Source organism: Rattus rattus, chromosome 6, assembly GCF_011064425.1.
Source record: "Rattus rattus isolate New Zealand chromosome 6, Rrattus_CSIRO_v1, whole genome shotgun sequence".
Classification (NCBI taxonomy): domain Eukaryota; kingdom Metazoa; phylum Chordata; class Mammalia; order Rodentia; family Muridae; genus Rattus; species Rattus rattus.
In genome coordinates this window covers 120,371,789-120,383,815 of record NC_046159.1, presented here as the reverse complement: position 1 = coordinate 120,383,815, position 12,027 = coordinate 120,371,789, and positions in this window count along the sequence as shown.

Sequence of the window (12,027 nt, the reverse complement as noted above, 5' to 3'; positions counted from 1 at the left end):
CAAGAGACCTTATCCAATTAAAAATAACTAAACAAGTAAGGGAAGAAAAAAATCATAAGGTGAGAAACTGAAGAAAAAATTCATGGAGACAGGATGTGAGGGTCACACCAGAATATGAACTTCTACCCCTCTGCATTCTCTCAGCAGATGTGAGCATGTAGAAATGGATTGTCAGGGCTCAAGAAAGAGGACAGAGCCAAGGATATGAATCTGGGAGGTGACAATGTTAGGCGATTGGAGGGCTATGAGCACCAATGAAAACACATGAGGAAAATTTACTGAAGGGAGAGAAAAGGAAGCAAATGGGCCCTGAAAAGCTTCAGGAGGAAAAGAAGATGGGCTATTAGCTGCAAATTGTATCTAGGGAACCAGCCAAGGTGTTACAGGCCTGTTATACCATCGTTCCAGAGGCAAAAACAGAAGGATTACCCACAAATCCAAGGCTACCCTGATCTACATAGTGACTTTTGTACAGTGAGACTCTCTCAAAAACAAACAAAAAGTAGCATCAGGGGTACCACAGTTAACTCTGAGGAAGTTTGGCTTTTTTGTTTCTTGTTTACTGTTGTCGATTTGGGAGATAGGCTCTGAGGACTTAGCTCAGCCTGGCCTTGAACCTGTGACCTGAAGAAAGAGTTTGAATGAGAAGGTGAGTGTGCATGCAAAGCTGGGAGTAGCTTTGAGAAGGAGGAGATTAAGAAATGACTTCAGGAAGAGGATGCAAAGGGACAAAGCATGAGAAGAGGGGTATTTCCTTTTTAGATGGCAGTCTATGACAGTGAAGAGAGAGATTGAAGGCTTGAAATAAATGATCACAACACTGATCAGCTCAAATCCTACTGGGCATGTAATTTAACTTTTAAATTAAAAAGGGAACAGGACACACTAATTTCAGGGGGGGGGAATGGTGGTTCTATCTGGTATCAAATTATCACAATGAATATTTTCACATTTCTAGCTTGAAGGTTTTGTAGGAGTTTTAAATTAAAAAGAAATGAAGAAGAAGCAAGATGGTCCAGTGTATAAAAATAGTACTTGTTTTGCAAGTCTTATGACCTGAGTTCAATCCCCAGAAATCATGGTGGAAGGAAAGGACTCCCAAATTGTTCTCTGGCCTCCACATGTGCACCAGGCCATGCACAGGCCTTCTCAATGACCTCTCTCTCTCTCTCTCTCTCTCTCTCTCTCTCTCTCTCTCTCTCTCTCTCTCTCTCCCTCCCTCCCTCCACACACACCCAAATGTATACACACATAAGTCTTTTTACTAAAGAATTTAATTAAAGGAAATTACGGTGTTGATTGGACAGAAACATTTACACTTGAATAATAGACATCCTCTGAGTTAAAAAGAGAGCAAGTAAATAGTTTCCTTTTTTTTTTAAACCGGTTTTATGTAACACAAGATCTAACGTGATCTCTCCAGTGCATGACAAACTGGCTTTTGATTTAGAGTCACTCTTTAATGAGTGTGTTTAATATGAGTAGTAATGCTTCCCTCAGAGGCCGTCAGTAAGTAAGTGAGAAGATGCTCAGGAAACCTGCTTCTCAGACATGCTGCTGTGGCTGCTCCAGCCATCTTAGAACTTTACTCGCTTCTAGAGAAACGATTCCAATGCACAAAGGCAGGGGCAAAAGCCACAGCTAAAGCCCCAGTTCTGTTTTATTTTCTGTTGTAATAAAATACTCTGACTAAAAAGCCATGTAGGGGAGGAAAGGGTTTGTTTCAGCTTATAAATTGCAGTCCATCACTGAGGCAAGTCAGGGCAGGAACGTGGAGATAAGCACAGCGGAGGAATATCGATTGCTGGCTGGTTCACTGGCTCAGGGTTATCTAGCTTTCTTATATACCATAGTATCTAGAGATGCTGCAACCTATAGTGAGCTTGGACCTCTTGCCCCATAGTCCCAGCAAGGTGTGGTAATGCCATGCCTTTACTCCTAGCACTCCAAAGGCATGGGCAGGCAGACAGATCTTTGTGGGATAGAGGTCAGCATAGTCTACATAGAAAAACAGGGCTTCAAACAAAACAAAACATGGACAACCACCTCCCCACCTTCCTGCAAAGAGGCCCCCAGGGCAATCTGGTCTAGACAATTCCTCAATCTAGACTGTCCTCTCAGACGACTCTAGGCTATGTCAGACTGACAAAGGCTAACCAGAACAGCTTCCCAGGAGCAAGACTTACCCAGGTAGTTTCAAACCCTGGGGGCCTTATGCAGCATGAAATGGGTTATGGTAAATGCAAAAAGGAGGAAAGAGAAATCATAAACAAAAGCTAGCTCAGTGCTCCCTAGAGATCGGGAAAGGGATGGAGGTGTAACTGAACTGCACAGGATAAGACAGAATAACACAGTCACTCATCCAGCAGAGAAGCCAGTTCTGGGGCAAAGTTAGCCCCTGGTGTAGAGTGAGGGCAGCTACTGCACAATTGCAAGATAGAGACCAGCTGTGGTAGAAAACTGAGCCCAAGATTTCTAGTAAAGATGTGTTCAGTTGCTCAATGTATATAACATGCATATGTGGCCACCCCACAAAAAACAGATTTGCATATTGGATAATGGTCTCTATATTATTCAATGTTCTTTATGGACTTAGTATTTTGTATAACACTTGTCTGCATTTCCTAATACATTCTTCCAGCAATTTTGAAACAAATTCACCATAAATAATGGAATCTGTTCCTAATTTAAGTTAGACTGAATTTTTCTCTTCTTCTAAAATTATATGTGTGTGTAATTTTTGACAGATTAGGTCAAGAGTGAAATTCACAATACACAGCCTAGCAATATTATTCCTTATGGCAGGCAAAAAAATGGACTTTTTTTTTTCCAAGAAGAAAAACATAAATCTGGGTGAAGATCCTACTGTGCTTCCTTCTAAGCTTGATTAAATTCAATTTATTTTTTGTAAATTGAATTCAAGAATATGAGAAAATATGAAAAATTGTTGGCTGTTAAGGCTAGGTCTCAAGCAATATGAAAACCAAATTATGCACATGTAAGTTGTTTCTCGATGACATATAGCATGGATGTTTGTTATTTCAGAAGCTGGAAATGGAAAAACAACTTTTAAAGTGTCATCTGAGGCCTCTGCATCCCGGCAAAATGAATTTACAGTATTCGCATCTATTTTTCTGAAAGTTTGGTCAGGGAAAAAAAAGAAGAAAAGCACAAAAGGTCTTCATTAACAAGTTCTGAACATTTTGTGTTCCTGCAATAAGTCATATCTTTAAGACATTTTTCTTATTCAAATCCTAATAATTCAAGCGTATGGAGAAAATTACTCTAATTGATGGAGAAAGTTATAAAATCACCATAATAGCGAGAGGAAAGACGTGGGCTTCTGTCTCCTCATACATTTGCCTGTTTAAGGTGACAAAGTGAGAAATATTCAATTAGAGGTATATGCGGGATTGTAATTCTCATGAAAGGTCACTCAGCTAATTTACTGTGCCAGGCTGTGTTGTTTCCTAGATTACCTGAACATATTTGCAGTATGTCAAACAGCCTTTTTGTCCTTTCTCATTCCGCTCCTACTGTGACAAGTGGATAGCTGTACTTGCCTCCTTTTCCCTTAGCCTAAATGCTTGCAGTGTTCTTAAACGTGTGTCCTATGTTCCTCGCTTTAATAGAGACTGACCAAATAATAGTCTGGGCACATCACTGGAAACTCTCCATATGGGAGCTCAGAATTTCAGGAGCCAGTAGGTCTACAATGCATACTAAGTTGATCCCATGTAATGACTGGTGCATTGTTGAGCGTGAGTCTTGCTATAAAGCAAAAGAAAAAAGAAGGGAACATAAAAATACAAACGTGAATAGAAATGACTGGATAGTTCATGCTCAGAGAGAAAATTCCAGAAAGAATTAAAATTGGATCTATAGAATGCCACTAGCAGGTACTATGAGGCAACATGCAGCATTTGAGGGGAGCATGAGATCTGTGCCACGGTGCCATGTTTTGTGCTCCATTTACATCCTAACTAGTTGGAAAATATCCGGCATTCTTGGACCTAAGAGAACTAGCTTCCATGTAAAGAAAGCAGTCCTTTTGTAGACAAAAATGCTTAGCCCTGGTCCTGATAGAAAAGACTCAACTCTACTTGAATCCAACCCTCTTATGTGGTCAGATATCCAAAAACATAATAGTTTTCAGAACTGTGTTCCTTCATATTTTATAACTATTACTATAGTATAGCTGTTTCCATTATAGCTAATATAGCTGAGAACATCTCTCTTTTAAATTGTATGTGTAAGAGAGAGATACTATGGTGTATGTGACTGTAATGTGTGTTTGAGAGATGTATGCACTCATACGTGTGCAGAAGAGGTCGGGTGTTCTGTTACATCACTTTGTCATCTTAGTCCCTTGAGACGGGATCTCTCATTAAACCTAGAGCTAAGTTGGCAGGCATCAAGTCCCAGGGCCCTCCTCTCATGCACTGGATTATAGCTGTACATTTGGCCATGAAACAAGAACTGTCTTACCAACACATCCCACTATCCTCTAGAGTTGCTTTTAAGAGTTTGCACTCCCATCGGTCAGCTTGAGGTTGAGGATGAGACAGTTTCTCATCATGCCAACTGTTGCAAGACAACCTCCTCTCTGGCATGAAGAAGGAACTCTGCTATTTTCCACAAAGCACCAAGTCTGTAGGTGACTTCAAGGTCAGTGCCATCCTTTGCATTTTGCTTTCGGTATTGACAAGTCCTGCTTCCAACTGACACAGTCATGGCTGGCACACGGTCTCCTTTGTGCCTTACAGCATCCCAGGATCAGAAGGGTACACACTACACTAGTCACATTCTGTAATGGAAAGCTTCCTTGAACACCTAAATTTCTAATCTCATTCTCATTCCTACCCTGCCTTCCTCCTATAGGCACCCAGACAAAGCTTGCTTAAGCAGGTAGCCAGATACTCTTTGCTAGCGGTCACACAGGTCACTGGAGTGCCGTCTAATATATTCCGATTTTACAGATAGGTACATTGAGACATCCTTTCACTTTCCTCTTCGCAAACAGTCGTCTGGCCCTTCACTGTGCGGGTTTTCTGCTCCATTGCTCAGATTCACTTGTAGAGGCTTCGGGCACAACTCTCCCTGTGGGAAACCCCTCAGAACACACCTGGTCTTGGCTCTCTGGCCGCTGTTCTTGTTGATAGAGCTGCAGTTCACAAGAAAACGATCCCCAGAGAGGGGATGGGGGTGGGGAAAAGAGACCCTGCGGTCTTCACAGGGCAAGGCAGCAACACTCACAGCCTTCTGTAGGGGGTTACCCCACATGCGAAGGAATGTGAGCTGATGCCCCACCACCACCACCTCCACCAAAAGGTGTAGGAAGCCTGAGGCAAGCAGGTAATTGTGATAAGGGAGCCTTTGTGACTTCTAGCACTCCATTCCGCTGGCTATTGTTCCTGCTCCTATGGAGTTTTGCTGACAATGTGCATCCCTCTAGGGTTCCTGACTCCTGACAAGGCTACAAAAGCACAAACAGCCAAGGGAACCCATTTGGGTTTAATGTATATGATTTAACTTCTGCAATTTGTCGATGGTAAGTAGATGGCACACAGGAATTTTCAAAGCTGTGAGTGGGAGCTGTGAATAGAGAGACGAAAGAAACGACTCCTGTGCTTAATAATTCTGTTCTAAACAGCCAGGGAGGGGGCTGGAAAAACACAGGCCTCTGCTCTCACCTCGTCCTATTTTATTTAAACATGCAATTGCATTTGTGTGAATTCATGCAGTAGTCCATGCGGCTGGACTATTCTAGAAGTGACACAGGCCACTCTGGCCCTGACGTTTTCTGTGCATGCACGCATGAAGCACAGCGCTTGCGAAGAGGGAAGGGACATCTTTGCTATTAAGAAGCTTCTGGCAACATTATGGTCTTTCCAGGGATTTCTTAGGTAATTCATCAAGAGAAACCTGGTTAGGCCTGATTTACATCTGTGCACACGATACATAAAAATCACATTAGGACTCTGCATCTCTCTGTGGGAAGAGGGGTAAAATCTCTGTACTAAAGAACTTTTCTAGGCAGAGCAAAATAAAGGCATTCCTAGCAAGCGGTACTTTTACAAAGAGGTTGTCAATCAATTTTCATAAAATGCATGGTACATATATGCATCCGGATAGGTTACTATAAAGAAAGCATCAGAAAATCTTATGTTTATTTTGGGTTTTGTTTTTATTTTTTTATTTTATTATATGTATTTTGTTTTTACTTATTCACTTTACATCCTGCTCAGTGCCCCACTCCTGGTCATCCCCTCCCGCAATCCTTCTCCCATCCCCTCTCCTCCTCCTCTGAGTGGGTGGGGGCTCTCCCTGGACATCCCCCCACCTTTGTACTTCAAGTCTCTAAGGCTAGGAGATTCCTCTCCCACTAAGGCCAGATAAGGCAGCACGGCTAGAAGAATACATGCAAGGAAAGACAACAGCTTTTGGGATGGCTCCCACTCAATTTGTTCAGGACCCACATGAAGACCACACTGCACATCTGCTACATATGTGCAGGGAGGCCTAGGTCCAGCCCACATATGTTCTTTGGTTGGTGATACCAAAAATCTGTTGTTAATACAGCCTGTCTTCTGCTGGTATAGATAGAATCTCAAGTTTTCTGTTGTGAAAATTCACCTCAGTCTAAATCTCTCTCTTCAGTCTTCTAAAAGTAAAGTATGTTAGTGACTTTGCTTTGCTACTTTTATAGTAAGTTATCTTAAAGGACCAAGAGTTGTCTGGTGTAATTTTAGGTACTTCCCTGAAGCTCCATGGAATGATGGTGTCATCCCTGGGGACTAGGCCAGAGGACAGCTCTCTGGGCCTTGTTCCCTGTGCTTTGTGTCACACTGTGTCACTGAACTGTGACTGCAGTTGTGACTCACGGGTGTGTGGATGCTTCCTGTCTAGCTCTTTGTATTCCCATAAATCGGGATGTGTAGAGTCAGTTCATCGCTTTCTCTTTGGAAGTCAGAGGATGGGGACGTGTCAAAGGGGAGGGGTCTGGCGTGAAAACGCTGGGCTCTGGTAGTCTGCTAAGATTGAGCCTGGAGCAGGTTGAACTGAACATCTCTGAGCGTTGGTGTCTGAGCTCGAAAGTGAAGAAAATCCAGCTTAGGATGTTGGCACACTCCTGTAACTGTAGCAGGTATAAAGCTAAAGTGGGAGGATGGAAATTTTGAAGCCAGCCTGAAGTACACGGCAAGACCTTTGCTCATACATTTAAAACAAGAAAAGGTGAGAAAACAGGACGGAAGGAGGGAGCCAGTTAGACAGAGCTAATAATAGTTAATAATATTAATAGAGTTAATAATTCTGACACTGTAAACATTGAGTGAGGTTATACGCATAATGCCAAAGCCCATAGGACCCTCTATTTGCATCTAGATTGCAATAGGTAGAATAATAGTTCCAAAGATGCCCATATCTGACAAAATTTGAATATAACTTCTCCCCTTCCAAACTCATATTCTAATTTAATATTCATCCTGTGGTATTACGGAAGACAAAATTTAATCCAAATATGATGCTTGTGGCTGCTGTGAGATAGGCAAAGTCATTAATGCAGAGCCCCCATAATTGAATACCCACAACTTATTAAGCAAAGAGAGAGAGAGAGGGGGAGGAGAGAGAGAGAGAGAGAGAGAGAGAGAGAGAGAGAGAGAGAGAGAGAGAGAGAGAATTCATAGAGATGTATTCTTTTCCTGGCTGTATGAGTCTCTGCGTCACCTCAGACACTTGGATCAGAACTATGACCCAATAAAAGTCACTTTTCTTTATAATGAACCTGGTCTGTGCTGGTGTGTTAATAACAACAAAAAGCAGACCGATGCCACATCTCATCTACTGAATCCTGTGACCATTTAACCTTACACAGAAAGCAGACTTTTCAGCTATGATTAAATTAGTTCTGCTGTGATGAGAACACCATCCTAGATTTTCCAGGTGAGTCCGTCACAGTCACAAGGCCCATATAAGAAGGAGGAAGGAGACTGGTGGGGAGACCTATGTGAGGATGATATTTTTAAGGCTTTATATAGAGAGAAACAGGGCAAAGGCCTCCAGAAAGTGAAACGGGATGACAAGTGGATTCTCTTTGTGGGACTGCAGAAGAGAGGCAGCCCTGCTGGCCCATTTTTCAATTCTAATTTCCAAAGCCTTAAGAGAATAGGTTTCCGTTGTTCTAAGCTACCCAGCTTATGAGATTTGTCACAGCAGCCACAGGAACCTGACGGATATTCTCCCACTCTGCATGACATCACTCCCATCGCTGCCACCAAAGCAGCAATTGCTGCTGTATTAACTATGCTGTAGCCATCTCCCATAAGGGCCACTACACTCAGGATCATCCTTTGTCTTGATGAGACTGGAATGTTTATGAGACAGAGTTCATTGTTTTGTTAATTTAATTCTTTGTTCTAAGAAGTCCCTGACGTACAGTAGGTTCTCACATCGTTTCTGAGATACATATAAAATCTAGCAAAATTCTAATTCTCTATGATCATTGTAAACTATGACTGCCTGGAACATTCAAGAGCAAGCTACAGGGCAAAGGCCATGTCAGGAACACCTTCCAGGCATTGCGCTGCCCTTGAGGTGCAAGTGCAATAGCATCGTCTGTTTATTTGAGGATAACAAGCAAGTACCCATTTTCCCCCATGATGGGGGAAAAAGTCATTGTCTCAAAAAAGTCTACTCTGTAAAAATCAATTCTCTCTTTTTGAGAGGTAAGACCAAGGGTGCTGTCTTCCCACCCCACATACTGTCTTCTACAGAGCAAACAGTCGGCTGTGTCTTCATGTCCACAGGCTGGGACTCCATGAACCAATTTTATTCATATCTCTGGGGCATCCTATTTCTTTAGATGTGGCTGTATCATCTCTATAAGATTCTCCACAGATTCTGCCATTACCTGGCTCGCAAGGCCTTCCGTCTGACCTACATTGACCAGTTATGTCAATGAGGTTGCCTGCCACTACCATATGGGCTTTTTAAACTTTTTTCCTATTGCTCTGAGTGCTGCAGGATGATTGCTCGTTAGCCAATTCATTTGTTGTATTTCTACTGCTGTCCCGAGAAGAGCTGACCGCTCTACTCTGCGGGGCAGTTTATTCCTGGAATTTGCTGACTCTAGTGTCAGCAGTGTAGGAGACTAAAGCCATCTACAGCCACTGCTGGCCTCCCACTGAGATTCCCTAATGTATTCATTGGTCTGTTAATTCATTAAATGGTGGTTAAGTATGCACCACCTGCTTGTTCCTGGGAATAGATCATAAGTCAAACCCATCCCTGTCTTAATGAATCTGACAGTCCAGAAAGAGACCAGTGATAAGCATGTTGAACCTCCAAGAGAGAATAGCAGGAATCTAAGAGAAAACATAACCTCTTCAGGGTTCGACCCTTATCTAATGAACAGCTACGTTGTATGAGGGCTGTTGTATTAGATGCAGGGATTTTGACAAAGAATAGACTACCTTCCTGATCTTGTAGAACTTAATTCTCTTTCAGGGGACTGAGAAGCAAATCAAACAAATTGTATCAAAAGCGATGAGAAAGATAAGACAGAAGGATAAAAGAGATGGCTGGTGGTAGTATAAAGTCACCCCAGGAGATCACAGCCATATAGACCTCTTCTCAGCTTAATGGAAAGCAAAAAGAAAAAAAATTCTCCTAAGTGTTCAGGGTGGCTAGAAATGCCAGTGTTGTCATCAGATTAAGACAGAGCTTCTGTCCAGCCCTGTTTATGTTCCTATTGATACTATCTGAATCTTTCTATGGTCATATAATAAAATGATAATGATTGCACTTCTCTAAAAAACTATAGAAGGAAATTTGAGTGGTAAAATGAGATATGAAATATTTGTTGATCTCTTGACAAACTGCTCCTCAGAATGATTCCTTCCATGTTCATTCGAGGGTGGCCAAGTCTGGAATCACTGATGATGAATGAGTGGTGCGTTTAGGGTAGACATCATGTAGACACGGCAGATAAGTATTGACTCTGTCTTTATAAAGGGCTAAAGGTAAGGCCATAGACACTGGAACCTGTGGACTCTAACTGTTGCTACCATTCTTCAGCTAGAGTCCCATCTTGCGTCTTGTCCCATTAGCTCCTTATGTTTATGTTTCCAAATTCAAGACAGACACCATCTCTCAGACATCCACTTCTCTGAGAAATACCTTCCCAACCACAAAAAACTGATTACTTCCTCCTGTGCTGTGTGTTCCTATGAACCTGTAGTTGGGCTCTGGTATCACACAATTGTAGCTATTTGATTGGATGCCTCCTTGAGACAGCTTGGGATTCCCCACCCTTCTCCAGCTTCTTCTCAAGCTTCCTCCATGATAAGAACTACCTAGAGGCATTTGTTAAGTATTGATATCATCCTCACTCTCCCAGCAGATCTTGACTGTGTGGTTCTGGTTTGCTGCTTTCTAATCTGTTGACCCAACAGACATTCCAGGTGATCTTTATCAAAAAAGAGAGGCAGGGAATAGCTGCACACAATATAATAAATAGATATAACTGAGAGAATAAGAAACTTCAAGATGAACAGAGCTTTCTCGTAAAGATTAATGATCCAATGGATACAGTAGTCCAAAACTCCGTGGAAAAGGTAAGAATGGTGAGTCATTACACTTCCTAGGACTTGAGTGGGATAAATAAGTTGATGGTTGCTGCTGATAATGCAGTCTACCCGCTTTGGGTATGCACTCATCAATGCTTTTTAGCTGGATGATTTCGCCTTGCAGGGAATATTTGGCAGTGTCTGAAGACATTTGATTATAATATCTAGAGAGCAGAAGTATGAAGTGCTAGTAAACATTTTACAGAGTCAGCCATCTTCAAAGAAAGGCTTTCTGTCCCCAAATGTCAGCCTTTCTGTGGTGGAGAAGCTTATCCGGAAGCCTTCAGCAATCCTGATACAGGGAAACTCCCCATACCAATCGCCTCAGAGCAATTGCAAAACAGAGCCTGGTATCAGCATTCTATAAACTCTTCCAGGGAGGTCAGTTTGTACCCATGCCTGAGAAGCATTGGCAGCCATGGAGGATGCTGGGAAAGCAAGTACATTCCAAAACTCAGTGTTCAGTCTAAGGTTTGCTACATGCTCTCTGGGAAATTAGGCATTGAGCCTCCAAGGTTCTGTTACTCTACCTGCCTAATAGGAATGACATCTAGGACAGATGGTTACTATATGGATTAGATGGATAATGCATGTGATGTTACTTTGTAGCTATAAAAATATAAGGTATCATTACTGCTCCCTGTTTGGGCAGCAATCCAGGTAGCAGAACTGGGTAGGTTACTTGTGCAATACCACGAATAAGTTCCAGCCTGTAAGCTCACCTTGGTATTTTTGCCTAAAATATGTTGTGCATGTGCCAAAGAAGTGATAAAGCTTGCATGTTTATGTGCACTTTTGAATGTATGGAATAGTCTTCCCTCTCTTCCAATTTGTTCTACTTCAAGTCTTTATATAAAGTTTAATATAGCAATGTTTGTGCTTTTTTAAAGAACATTCCTAGATTTACAGTCCACAGATGAATAATCTAATGCTAGTACACACTTGGAATGGAGCCACTAATAATTTTGTACAGCTGAAGTTGAGATTAACAGTAGGAGAGTGCCTGGAACCAGTGGGATGGCTCAGAGGGTATTCACCACCAAGTCTGATAAACTTAATCCTGTAGGGTGGGAGGGGAGATCCGACTCCTTCATGTTGTCCTTGACATGTGCTTGTCCCCCTTCCCAAGTAAGAAAGGTAAATATTTAGAAATGTAAAAATAGAAGAGGCATCGCATGAAGGAATGTGGAGAATGAGTTTGGATGGATGGTCGAGACTAAGCAGCATTTGCCATCGTGTTGCTATACAGTGTGGTCCAGGAAACAGCAACGTCCACATCAACCAGGTTATTGTTAGGATACAGAGTCTCAGGTTTTATTAGACACACAGAGCTTGGACTTTAAGAGTTTAATAAGCTCCCACAGTGAATTATAGGCACATTAAGTTTACAAAGCATTAT